The sequence below is a fragment of the Saccopteryx leptura genome, chromosome 8 (assembly GCF_036850995.1).
Source record: "Saccopteryx leptura isolate mSacLep1 chromosome 8, mSacLep1_pri_phased_curated, whole genome shotgun sequence".
Taxonomy (NCBI): Eukaryota; Metazoa; Chordata; class Mammalia; order Chiroptera; family Emballonuridae; genus Saccopteryx; species Saccopteryx leptura.
The window spans coordinates 9,018,717-9,030,949 of NC_089510.1; positions in this window are offsets into that span (position 1 = coordinate 9,018,717).

Genomic DNA, 12,233 nt, shown 5'->3' on the forward strand with positions numbered 1-12,233 from the left:
GAACAAATCTGCAAAGTTAATTAAAACTGTGTCTATAACAGGGTTTTCTTCTTTTTGCAGTGTTATGGAGGAAGTCAAGCAGGAGAATGAGAATGATTGATTTCAGAGCTAGAAGGAACTTTAGAAATGATCTTAGGTCCTGGTCGGGTAGCTCAGCTGGTGGGAGCATCGTCCCACTACATCAAGGTTGTGGGTTCTGTCCCCGGTCAGGGCACATACAAGAGTCAACCAACAAATGCATCAACAAGTGGAAACAACACATCAATATTTCTCTTGTTCCCCTTCCTCTCTAAAATCAATAAACAACAATTTTAAAAAAGAAATGATTAATTTCTTTATTTTATACTTGAAGAATCTGGCCTACGGAACTTCTCTTTCCCAGGACCAACGAGCCTGTAGCAGGACAAGGGTTAGAAAACTGGTTTGCTGGTGACCAGTCTGGCACTTTCGTGTTTTGAGCGCCAAAGAATTATATAGGAAGGTCTTTCACTTCCAGAGCTGATATAATAATCTCAGGAACCCCCACGAGTGTTCTCTGAAGGCAAATCTGAAGAGTTACAGCTTCCCTCTGCCTCTGGGACTGAAATGACTCTTCAGCTTTGATTTTCAGGATGTTTCGCAACCCGGCGACAGCCCACCGTTTCAGGCTGGCTCCCCGCAGCTTCCCTGTAGGCCGGTTCCAGGCCCGAGAGTCTGCTTTCACTGTGGAGACTCCCTGCCCTTCCTCCAAGCGTTCGGTTCATGGCCCCTTCCTCACGATACTACCGATCCTTCCGAGTCTAGCTCAAGTTGCCCCTCCTCGGTGAGTTTTTCCTTGACACGGTGATCAGAAACACTGTCTTTGGGATCTACGACTCGACTCGTTAGCCTTTATTATCGTGCCATGTCTACTAGTTTTACTTCTTCGTTTTTCAGCCAGAGTGTGGAATCCTTAAGAACAAATGCCATAGTTTTCTGTTTCACTCTTTTTTAAATTTATTTTTATTTTTTTAAATTATTTTTATTTATTTATTCATTTTAGAGGAGAGGGGGGGGAGGAGCAGGAAGCATCAACTCCCATATGTGCCTCGACCAGGCAAACCCGGGTTTTGAACCGGCGACCTCAGCATTTCCAGGTCAATGCTTTATCCACTGCGCCACCACAGGTCAGGCCTGTCTTTTTTTTTTAAATCGCCTCTCCCACCCCCGAGGCTGAGGGAGCTCACCATTCTAGCTGAGTGATCAAGTGAAAGAGAATGATGCAGGCCCCCTCATATCAGAACAATCTGGAAAGTGAGGACTGAGGACGGGAGAGTCACCCTCTCCTGATAGAACAGTTATCCCAACTCCCTCCAGTCCCGGCCACCTCTGCGTACTGGCCGCGCTCGCACCAGAACTCAATCTGCCCGTGAAACCAGCGCTCCAGCATAGGTCTGACATTTAGAAATAGATCAACAGTGGTATTTACTCCTTTAGTCGTATTTGAGGACCGTTCATAATAAGCGTCACTAAGAAAAGCAGAAAGCGCCTTGGGAAGAAAGCTGACACCTCGCCGCGCCCGTCCGTCCGGTTATCAGGGAAGAGGCAAACAACCACACTCGCTGTTTAGAGCAGAGGCCTAGGGGCTGTCAGCTGGCCTCTGTCCCCAGGCGTCACCCAGGGCCCAGGAAAGGGCCAGCATGCCTCACGGGGCGCCCTTCTCTGCACCAGACCCCGAAATCAGAACGGCTCCGTAGTCCTGCCACCGCGTCTAGGCTCTGGAAGGGATAGCTTGTTCTCTCTCCAGAAATGAGTGTTCCACATTAAGGCCCCGCCACACTGACTAACATCTGGGATGTGGCAGGATTACCAAACCGGATTTCATCCATTGTGCAAGGGAGTTTGCCAGGGCCTGTCTGGGAAAATGCCATCTGCACAGACATGGGAAGAGGAGTGCTCAGCTCCTGGCACCCAGGAGTGCCCTTGGACCTGATGCCAAAGCTCAAATGTATCTGGGATTGAGCTAGATCCCAACTTCCAACCAAAGCCGCATCGTGAAGATAGGCACCGGGAGTCCCAGCGCCGGTTTCTGCCTACCTCCAGCCCTCTTCGCCCGTCAATTACAGGTGGTTTACACGAAGAAGGGGGACGCCACGGGAATGAAAACCATCCCCAAATCTTGAGTCATTCCCGCTTGATGGAGAACAGCATCAGGGTGCGTTTCAAAGCGAGATCCCTTCCATTTGCTAAAACATGACTTAAAGCCCGTCTGCGCTGCCAGGTACACACAGGGTTAAGCGGACCAGTGGAGATGAACCCCCAGCCTGGGTCAAAGCCTTATAGGAGTAATCTCCTATCACTCAGCATGCGGCTAGAAGACCACCCACACCCTGGAAGCCCGGTAGGAAAGCAGAATCTCAGGCCCCACACACAAGGCCATTGAATCACAACTTTCATGGACAGGGGATCCCCAGGTGAACTGTATGCAAATCCAACGTGGAAAGTGGTCAAGGGGGCCCCAGGGCTCCATTCTCCTCTCCTAGGACGGACAGGAAGCACCTACCCTCTCACGTCACTGCGGCTGGTAGGACACCTAATGAAAGTAAGAGCATATTGAAAACTTAAAAAGACTCGATGCAAATAAGATTCACTGAACTCTGAAGGGCAGGAACAAGGAGAGCTCTGACAGGGTGACAGGACTTCCTCTCTGAACGCACAAAAGGAACAGTGGCCTCTAGATTTTACTTGGCGGGATGTCACCAACTTTCTTCGGATCACCTACTCATACATTTTGAACTGTACTTTTACCTTTTCAAAGTTTTGCTTCTCAGAACTTGTAGCCCTGTTAATCACATTCAGCTAATCAGCCCTGGCCATGGAATACTTTGCATATCCCAGGTTCTCAAGGACAATCTGTTGTTGTACTTGGAAAAGTGAAGAGAAACCAGGAGACCTGTAGGTTGGGGTTAAAGCAGGCCGAGAGTTGTGAGTACACAAAAGACTTTGTGCTTGTATTATTTCCATATGGAAAATAAGTCTCAAAGGCCGCCTGCCCACAGGGGCCTCTCCCTGCCTCGGGGCCCTTGCGACACCCTTCCACGACTTCCCATGGAGCTCTGCCTCGCTGGTGAAGTGTGGTGACAGCACCCACAGATAATGCCACCGCAGACCCGGGTAAATACAGAGGCCCATAGACCTGGCCCTTGAAAAGGCTTTAAATTCCATGAAAAGAAAACAAACAAAAATTAGAGAAAATATATGAAGTTTGATTTACTACCTTGTCATTTCTACGATAAGCTTAGGACTACAGTCAAGTTGCAAAGACAGTGCAGCAAATTGCTTTACTATCCCTCAGGTAAACATCTTCCGTAATCACAGTCCATTTGTCAACACCGAGAGATTAGCGTTGGAGCAACACCATGAACTAAGTTAGGAGTTCATTTGGATTTCACGGGTTTTTTCACTAATGTCCTTTTCCTGGTTCAGTATCCAGTCCAAGCTACCAATGTAGCCTTCATGCTATTTTTTTTTTTAAATATACAAATTGTGCCTAATTTACACATTCTTGCCGGCAGTGTATGAGGGTTTTATTTTCTCTACACCCCTGTCAACATTTGTTATTACTGATTGTCTTTTTGATTCTAGTCATCCTACTGGGTGTGAAAGACTAGTATCTCATTGTGGTTTTGATTTGCATTTCACTGATGACTAATGACTTTCATGTGCTCATTGGCCACGCATCTATCTTATTTGATGAAGTATCTAAGATTGCAGACCCTTTACTCGTTTTTATTTTATTTTATTTTATTTTTTGTATTTTTCTGAAGCTGGAAACGGGGAGAGACAGTCAGACAGACTCCCGCATGCGCCCGACCGGGATCCACCCGGCTCATTTTTATTTTGTTTTGGTAAGAACATTTAATATAAGATCTCTTCTGTCCACTTAAAAAATTGAGTTATTTATTATTGAGTTGTAAGATCTCTTTATATGATTTTAGATATAAGTCCTTTACCAGACATATGATTTGCAAATATTTTTTCCCCATCTATGGGTTGCCTTTTCAACTTTTTTGATAATGTTTTTTGAAGCACAAAAATTTTAAATTGGTCCTGGCCGTTTGGCTCAGTGGTGGAGTGTAGGTATGGTATGTGGATGTCCTGGGTTCGATTCCCAATCAGGGAACACAGGAGAAGCGATGATCTGCTCTTACACTGCTCCTCCTCCTCTTTCTCTCAGTCTTTCTCTTTCTCACTCACTCTCTCTCTCTCTCTTCTCTTCCTGCAGCCTTGGCTGAACTGGTTTGAATACGTCACTCTGGGCACTGAGAATGGCTCTGTGGAGCCTCTGCCTCAGGCACTAACAATAGCTTGATTGTGAGTATTGGCCCCAGATGGGTTTGCAAGGTGGATCCTGGTTGGGGCACATGAGGGAGTCTGTCTCTTTATCTTCCCTCCTCTCCAAGTGAGAGGAGGGGAAAATGTTTTTTAATTAAATTTATATGAAGTCCAATTTATCTACCTCTTTTGTTGCTTGTGTTTTTGGTGCCATATCCAAGAACCCATTGCCAAGTTCAAGGTCATGAAGATTTACTCCGATGTTTTCTTCTAAGGGTTTTATAGTTTGGGCTCTTACATTTTAGGTCTTTGGTCAATTCTGAATTAATTTTTGTGTATGATAGGAGATAAGGATCCAATTTCATTTTTATGTGTGTGGCTATCCAGTGTCTCAGCACCATTCATTGAAAAGACTATCGTTTCCCCATTGAATTATGTTGGCACTCTTGTTGAAAAACTGAATTTACCATATATACATGGGTTTATTACTGGACCTTCCATCGACCAACATGTCTAGCTTTATGCTAGTAGGACTATGTCTTGATTACTCTTGCTTTGTAGTAAGTGTTTTTTTATTTTTTTATTTTTCCACTGATGAAAGGGGGAAGAGAGAGCGGGAGAGAGAGAAGCATCAACTCGTTGGCCTGACCAGGGATTGAACCAGCGACCTCAGTGCACAGGGATAACACTCTATCCACTGAGACACCAAGCCAGGGCCCATAGGAAGTTTTTTTTTTGTTTTTTTTTTTTGTTTGTTTGTTTTTTGTATTTTTCTGAAGCTGGAAACGGGGAGAGACAGCCAGACAGACTCCCACATGTGCCCGACCGGGATCCACCCGGTACGCCCACCAGGGGCGATGCTCTGTCCCTCCCAGAGCCACTCTAGTGTCTGGGGCAGAGGCCAAGGAGCCATCCCCAGCGCCCGGGCCATCTTTGCTCCAATGGAGCCTTGGCTGCGGAGGGGAAGAGAGAGACAGAGAGGAAGGAGGGGGGGGGATGGAGGAGCAAATGGGCGCTTCTCCTATGTGCCCTGGCCGGGAATCGAACCCGGGTCCCCCGCACGCCAGGCCGACGCTCTACCGCTGAGCCAACCGGCCAGGGCCCCATAGGAAGTTTTGATATCAGAAGGTGTGAGTCATCCAACTTTGCTCTTCTTTTTCAAGATTATTTTAGCTATTCTGAGTCTCTTGAGTTTACACATGAACTTTATGATCTGCTTGTCAATTTCTACAGAGAAGCCAGCTGCCGTTCTGGGAGGGGTGGGTTGAATGTGTAGATCAATTTGGGGAACAATGCCATTTTAACGATCCTACGTCTCCTGATGCAGGAACATGGGTATCTTTTTATTTATTCTGGTTTCCTTGCATTTCTTTGAACAATGTCTTGAGTTTTTGGAGTACACATTTTGCACTTTTGTTATATTTCTTCTTAAGTACTTTATATTTTATTTCACCATAAATGGAATTACTTTCTTAATTTCATTCTTTGTTTGCTCAGTGCTACTATATAGAAATATTTATTTCTGCATATTGACCTTGTATCCTACAACCATAATGAGCTCAGTTAAGTGTTTTAGTGGGTTCCTTAGAATTTTCAACATACAAAATTATGTTATTCACAAATAAAGATGATTTTATTTTTTTCTCTTACAATCTGAATGTCTTTTTTTTTTTTTTTTTTAAGTGAGAGAAGTGGAGACAGAGAGACACACTCCTGCATACGCCCCAACTGGGATCCATCTGTCTGGGGCTGACGACACTTTAACCAGTCGAGCCACTGACTACGAGAGGGGAAGAGAGGAAGAAGGGGGAGAGGGAGGGAGAGAGAAGCAGATAGCAGATGGCTGCTTCTCATGTGTGCCGTGACCAGGGATTGAACCTGGATGTCCACACATTGGGCCAATAATGTCTTTTATTTCTGGTTTGTTTGTTTTTTTTCTAATTACTCTAGATAGAACCTTCAGTACCATACTGACTACAAGTGGCAGCAGTTTGGCTATCTTAAGAGGGTGTCCTAAGTAGATGATCTCACGAGGAAGGCATTCGGTTTGTCACCACTAAGTATGATAATGTTAGTTGTGGGTTTTATGTAGGTGCCTTTTTCAAGAAGAGATTTTGGTTTGCTAGTATTTCGCTGAGGGTTTCTGCATCTACATTTATAAGTGGGAGGGAGAAGATTTGGTCCATTTCATTACCCACTGCAAACAGAATACATGTATATCCATATATATATATATATATACATATACAGACACACACATATATACACACACATATATATACATATACATATGTGTATATATATATGTATACACACACACACACACACACATTTAATTGCATTAATTTAAACCGGCAGGTGTTTTTTAAAAATCAAGAGGTTGCATTGTATAGTCATCTATCTAATCTTGTTCCTAACGGATCCGATCAACCAGCAAGTGAAAGGCTCACAGAGAAGCAGGTGCTGTGGTCACACTTAGTCCATCAGTTCACTCTTCCTTCCTGTTTCCATACTTGAACTGCAGTGCCTTGCTGAAGCCTCGTGTTATCATCAAAAGAAACCTCTTGCCAGACTATGGGTCCCTTCTTTCCAGTTGGAATGACATCTGAATGCTTTTGAACATAGAATGATTCAGTTTTGTGAAGTCTTTGCCAAAGACTTTCTTCCTTGGAAAAACCTGGCTCTCTGGAGTGGCCTCCCCACAATCAGTTGCCATTTCATCTCCTCCCAAATGAATGAACTGATCTGAAACTACCAAACAACTTTCTTTGAAAATTTTAGGCCCTGGTTGGTTTTCTCAGCGGTAGAGCGTTGGTCTGGCATGTGGGTGTCCTGGGTTCGATTCCCAGTCAGAGCACACAGGAGAAGTGACCATGTGCTTCTCCACCTCCTCCCCTCCCCCTTCTCTCTCTCTCTCTCTCTCTCTGTCTCTCTCTCTCTCTCTCTTCCCCTCCTGCAGCCATGGCTTGATTGGTTTGAGCATATCAGCCTGGGCACTGAGGATGGCTCTGTGGAGCCTCTACCTCAGGTGCTAAAAATAGCTTGGTTGTGGGTATGGCCCCAGATGGGGAGAGCATCAGCTCCAGACTGGGCTTGCTGGAGGGATCCTAGTCAGGCCCATGCTGGACTCTGTCTCTCTATCTCCCTTCCTCTCAACTTGGAAAAAGAAAAAAGAAAGTTTTAGACAGGAAGCTATAAATTGTATTCAAAATAGAGTTTATAGGTCCAAAAGTCCCAGACTGACATTTACTGTAACACGGAGTCAGGAGCTCTTTCTGACCTTTCCCTCAAGACTGTATGTCCAGAGGCATCAGACCCCGGTCCGACTGGATTCTCCCGTGACTGGCATATTGCATCGCCATACCGACTTCATTCGGTGCACCAACAGAGCCAAAGAAAGCTTCCTTTATCACTTAACTTCGGAAAAGTGACGCTCTGATAAGAGTGTTGGTGTAATTTTTCTTTTTCTTCTTCTTTTTAAAAAATTTTATTTGTTGATTTTAGAGAAAGCATAGAGACAGATAAAGGCATGGGGTGGAACAGGAAACATCAACTCGTAGTTGTTGTTGCTGCTCATGTGTGCCTTGACCGGTCAAGCCTGGGGTTCCCATCTGGTGACCTTAGTGTCCCAGGTCAAGGCTTTCTCCACTGCGTCGCCGCAGGGCAGGTTAGTTTTTATTTCTTAAAATGCATTTGTCTGGTTTTGGCAGCAGGATAATATTGACTTTAGAGGGAAAAAAATGGGAAGCATTTCCCCTCTTTTACATCCTGGAAGAGTTTATGAAGAGTTAGTGTTAATTCCTCTTTAAATGATTGGTAAAATTCACCAGAAAATGGTAATCATTTCACGGTATGTACATATGCGCTATCATTATGTTGTATACCTTAAATTATACAATATTATATTTAAATTATATTTCTATAAAATTGGAGGGGAAACTCATCAGCAAAACCAGCGGGGTATAAACTTTGTGAATAGTTTTTTAAATTACAAGTTCAGTCTCTCCTCGTTTAGGTCTATTTGGTTATTTCTTCTCAACTCATTGAGCTTGCATCTTTTAAAGATTTTGTCCATTTTATCTAAGTTATATAATTTCTTGGCATATAAGTATTCATAATATTTCTTTATAATTCTTTTTGTTTCTTGTAAGGCGAGGAGTAATGTCCTTTCTTACATTTGAGCCTTCTCTCTCTCTCTCTCTCCCTTTCCTTATTAATCTAGCTAAAGGTTTGTCAACTTTGCTGTTCTTTTCAAAGAACCCACTTTTGGGCTTACTGATTTTCTGTTTTTCTATTCTCTATTTCTTTAATATCTGTTCTATAGGCATTGGTATTCTTGGCCTGCTTGTCTGAGCATGAAACCTGTGCTTTATGACTGAATCTGGGTGAAAGTCAAACCAGAAAAATGACCCACAGCTCCAGCTGCCTGTTTCCATGAAAGCCAATTACATGACACAGGTGATGGGGAGAGAGAGGGAAAGACTGTATTCAAGTGCTGGCCACCTGAGAAGGCTGGGGAACTCCTGTCCTTAAAACCCCATCTCCGGCCCTGGCCAGTTGGCTCAGCGGTAGAGTATCAGCCTAGCATGTGGGAATCCCCAGTTCGATTCCTGGCCAGGGCATACAGGAGAAGCGCCCATCTGCTTCTCCACCCTTCCCCCTCTTCTTCCTCTCTGTCTCTCTCTTCTCCTCCCACAGTCAAGGCTCCATTGGAGCAAAGTTGGCCCAGGCGCTGAGGACAGCTTCATGGCCTCCACCTCAGGCGCTAGAATGGCTCTGATTGTGGCAGAGCGACGCCCCAGATGGGCCGAGCATCGCCCCCTGGTGGGCATGCTGGGTGGATCCCAGTTGGGTGCATGCAGGAGTCTGTCTCTCTGCCTCCCTGCTTCTTACTTCAGAAAAATACAAAACAAACCCCCCCCCCCCCCATCTCCTTGTCTTGGTGCAGGCAGAGATTTTTTTTTAAATTTTATTTATTCATTTTTAGAGAGGAGAGAGAGAGAGAGAGAGAGAAGGGGGGGAGGAGCTGGAAGCATCAACTCCCATATGTGCCTTGACTGGGTAAGCCCAGGATTTCAAACTGGCGACCTCAGCATTTCCAGGTTGACGCTTTATCCACTGCGCCACCACAGGTCAGGCCAGGCAGAGATTTTTATAAGGAGGGAGAAGGAGGAGGGAATTAACAAAATAGAACGAAGGAATCCAAAGGAGGGGGTTGAGAGCTCTTTGCTGAGGGGACTTAGCACCATGTGTTCAGATTAATGGATGAAGGCCCCACATCTTCCAGCGCTGGCATATCTGGATGTTGGAGTCCGTCCCTTTGGTCGTTACAGGAACAGAAGCTAATAATGACTTATAAATTAAAATTTTTGTTTCATGGAACAGGTGTCCACAGATTCCCCCAGTCAAGCTGCCCTTTTTGGCCTTGAGCAAGTAAGAATCAGAGCTGCAAGCCCAGCGTGGTGGGAGTGAGGATCCGGGCAGGAGCCTGTGCTTATCCTTCCTGCCGGATGTTCACCTTGCTGTGCATCAGCCAGAGGGGCAGGTTTTCAACTGTAAGGAGAACGTAGCCTATGGTGAAAGGACAGGATTAATTACATCAGTGGTCCCCAACCCCTGGGCCACGGACCGGTACCAGTCTGTGGGCCATTTGGTACCGGTCTGCAGAGAAAGAATAAATAACTTACATTATTTCCATTTTATTTATATTTAAGTCTGAACGATGTTTTATTTTTTAAAAATGACCAGATTCCCTCTGTTACATCCGTCTAAGACTCACTCTTGATGCTTGTCTCGGTCACGTGATACATTTATCCATCCCACCCTAAAGGCTGGTCCGTAAAAATATTTTCTGACATTAAACCGATCCGTGGCCCAAAAAAGGTTGGGGACCACTGAACTATATACCATTGATTTGTTACAGAATACCTAACTCTGATTACCAAACTAGTAACATCGAGTCATGGTTGCAAGAGCAACAAACTGGATTTAACGTTTTACAGGAGTCCTTTTATAAACCGACTTTGTTAATATATATTAATATATATATAATATATATTTTGTTAATATGATATATAAATAATATATAATATATATAATATATTCTTACTTAGCTCTATTTCATGTCTAGTCAAACAAATGCCAGTAAATCGGTAGCATAGCATGTTTATTCCCCATAATAAGGGGAATCAGATCTCAGTATTCTCAGCGTACCAGACCCAAGGTGGAGCCTGTGCCCCACAAGTAGGAGCCCGGTGGAAGACGGGAGCCCTGTGTTTTGTTTTGTTTTTTTGTATTTTTCTGAAGCTGGAAACGGGGAGAGACAGTCAGACAGACTCCCGCATGCGCCTGACCAGGATCCACCCGGCACGCCCACCAGGGGCGATGCTCTGCCCACCAGGGGGCGATGCTCTGCCCACCAGGGGGCGACGCTCTGCCCCTCCGGGGCGTTGCTCTGCCCCGACCAGAGCCACTCTAGCGCCTGGGGCAGAGGCCAAGGAGCCATCCCCAGCATCCGGGCCATCTTTGCTCCAATGGAGCCTTGGCTGCGGGAGGGGAAGAGAGAGACAGAGAGGAAGGAGAGGGGGAGGGGTGGGGAAGCAGATGGGCGCTTCTCCTGTGTGCCCTGGCCGGGAATCGAACCTGGGACTCCCGCACGCCAGGCCGACGCTCTACCACTGAGCCAACCGGCCAGGGCCAGCCCTGTGTTTTTGGCTGCATTCCTCTGTAGGGGGGTTTCTGTCCCTCTGAGTGGGGACGGGGAAGGGAGCGGGTTGTTCAGATGCCACAGACTCTCACTGTTCCCACTGAGTGTTAGTAGGTTTTCTTGAATAAAGTTTTCTTCATTAACAGTATTTATTGCAGTATTTGTTGCAGACCATTTATAAAGAATTGAATTTTTTAAGTAGATTTTTACCAATTTCACTGTGGGACCATTACATTGTCATGCCAGAAATCAACCTTCGGGGATCACTTTTTCATTTTTAAGTTTGATTTTTATAACTACATAACATGTTTACATGATTCTAAAATAAAATAAAGTCTATGGCCTAGGATGGTTAACTCTGAGGATATCTTGATAGGAATTGCATTGAATCTACAGATCATTTTGGGTAGTACAGACATGTAAACGAACATGATATATGCTTCCACTTATTTGTATCTTCTTCGATTTCTTTCTTCAGTATCTTATAATTTTCCAAGAACAGGTCTTTTACATCCTTAGTTAAATTTATTCCTAGGTATTTTATTCTTTTTGAAGCAATTATGAATGGGATTGTTTTCTTAGTTTTCCTTTCTGATAGTTCATTATTGGTGTATCAAAATGAGACTGGCTTCTGGATAGTTACTTTGTATTCTGCTACTTTACTGAATTCATTTATCAGTTCTAGTAGTTTTTTTGGTGGACTCTTTAGCGTGCCCTATATACAATATCATGTCATCTGCAAATAATGACAGCTTTACTTCTTCCTTTCCAATTTGGATGCCATTTATTTCTTCTCCCTGATTGCTGTGGCTAAGACTTCCAGTGTTATGTTGAATAAGAGTGGTTACAGCAGACATCCCTGTCTTTTTCCCAATCTTAAGGGAAACGCATGTAGTTTTTGCCCATTGAATACAATGTTGGCTGTGGGTTTGTCATATACGGCCTTTACTATGTTGAGGTATGTTCCTTCCATTTCCACTTTGCCGAGTCTTTAACCTAAATAGGTGCTGAATTTTACCAAATGCTTTTCCTGCATTTATTGATAGGATCATGTGATTTTTATCCTTTATTTTTTTTTATGTGGCATATCACGTTTATCGATTTGCAGATACTGTACCAACCTTGCATTCTTGGGATAAATCCCACATGATCATAGTGTATGACCTTTGTAATGTATTGGGGATCCAAACTGCCAATATTTTATTGAGGATTTCAGCATCTATCTATGTTCATC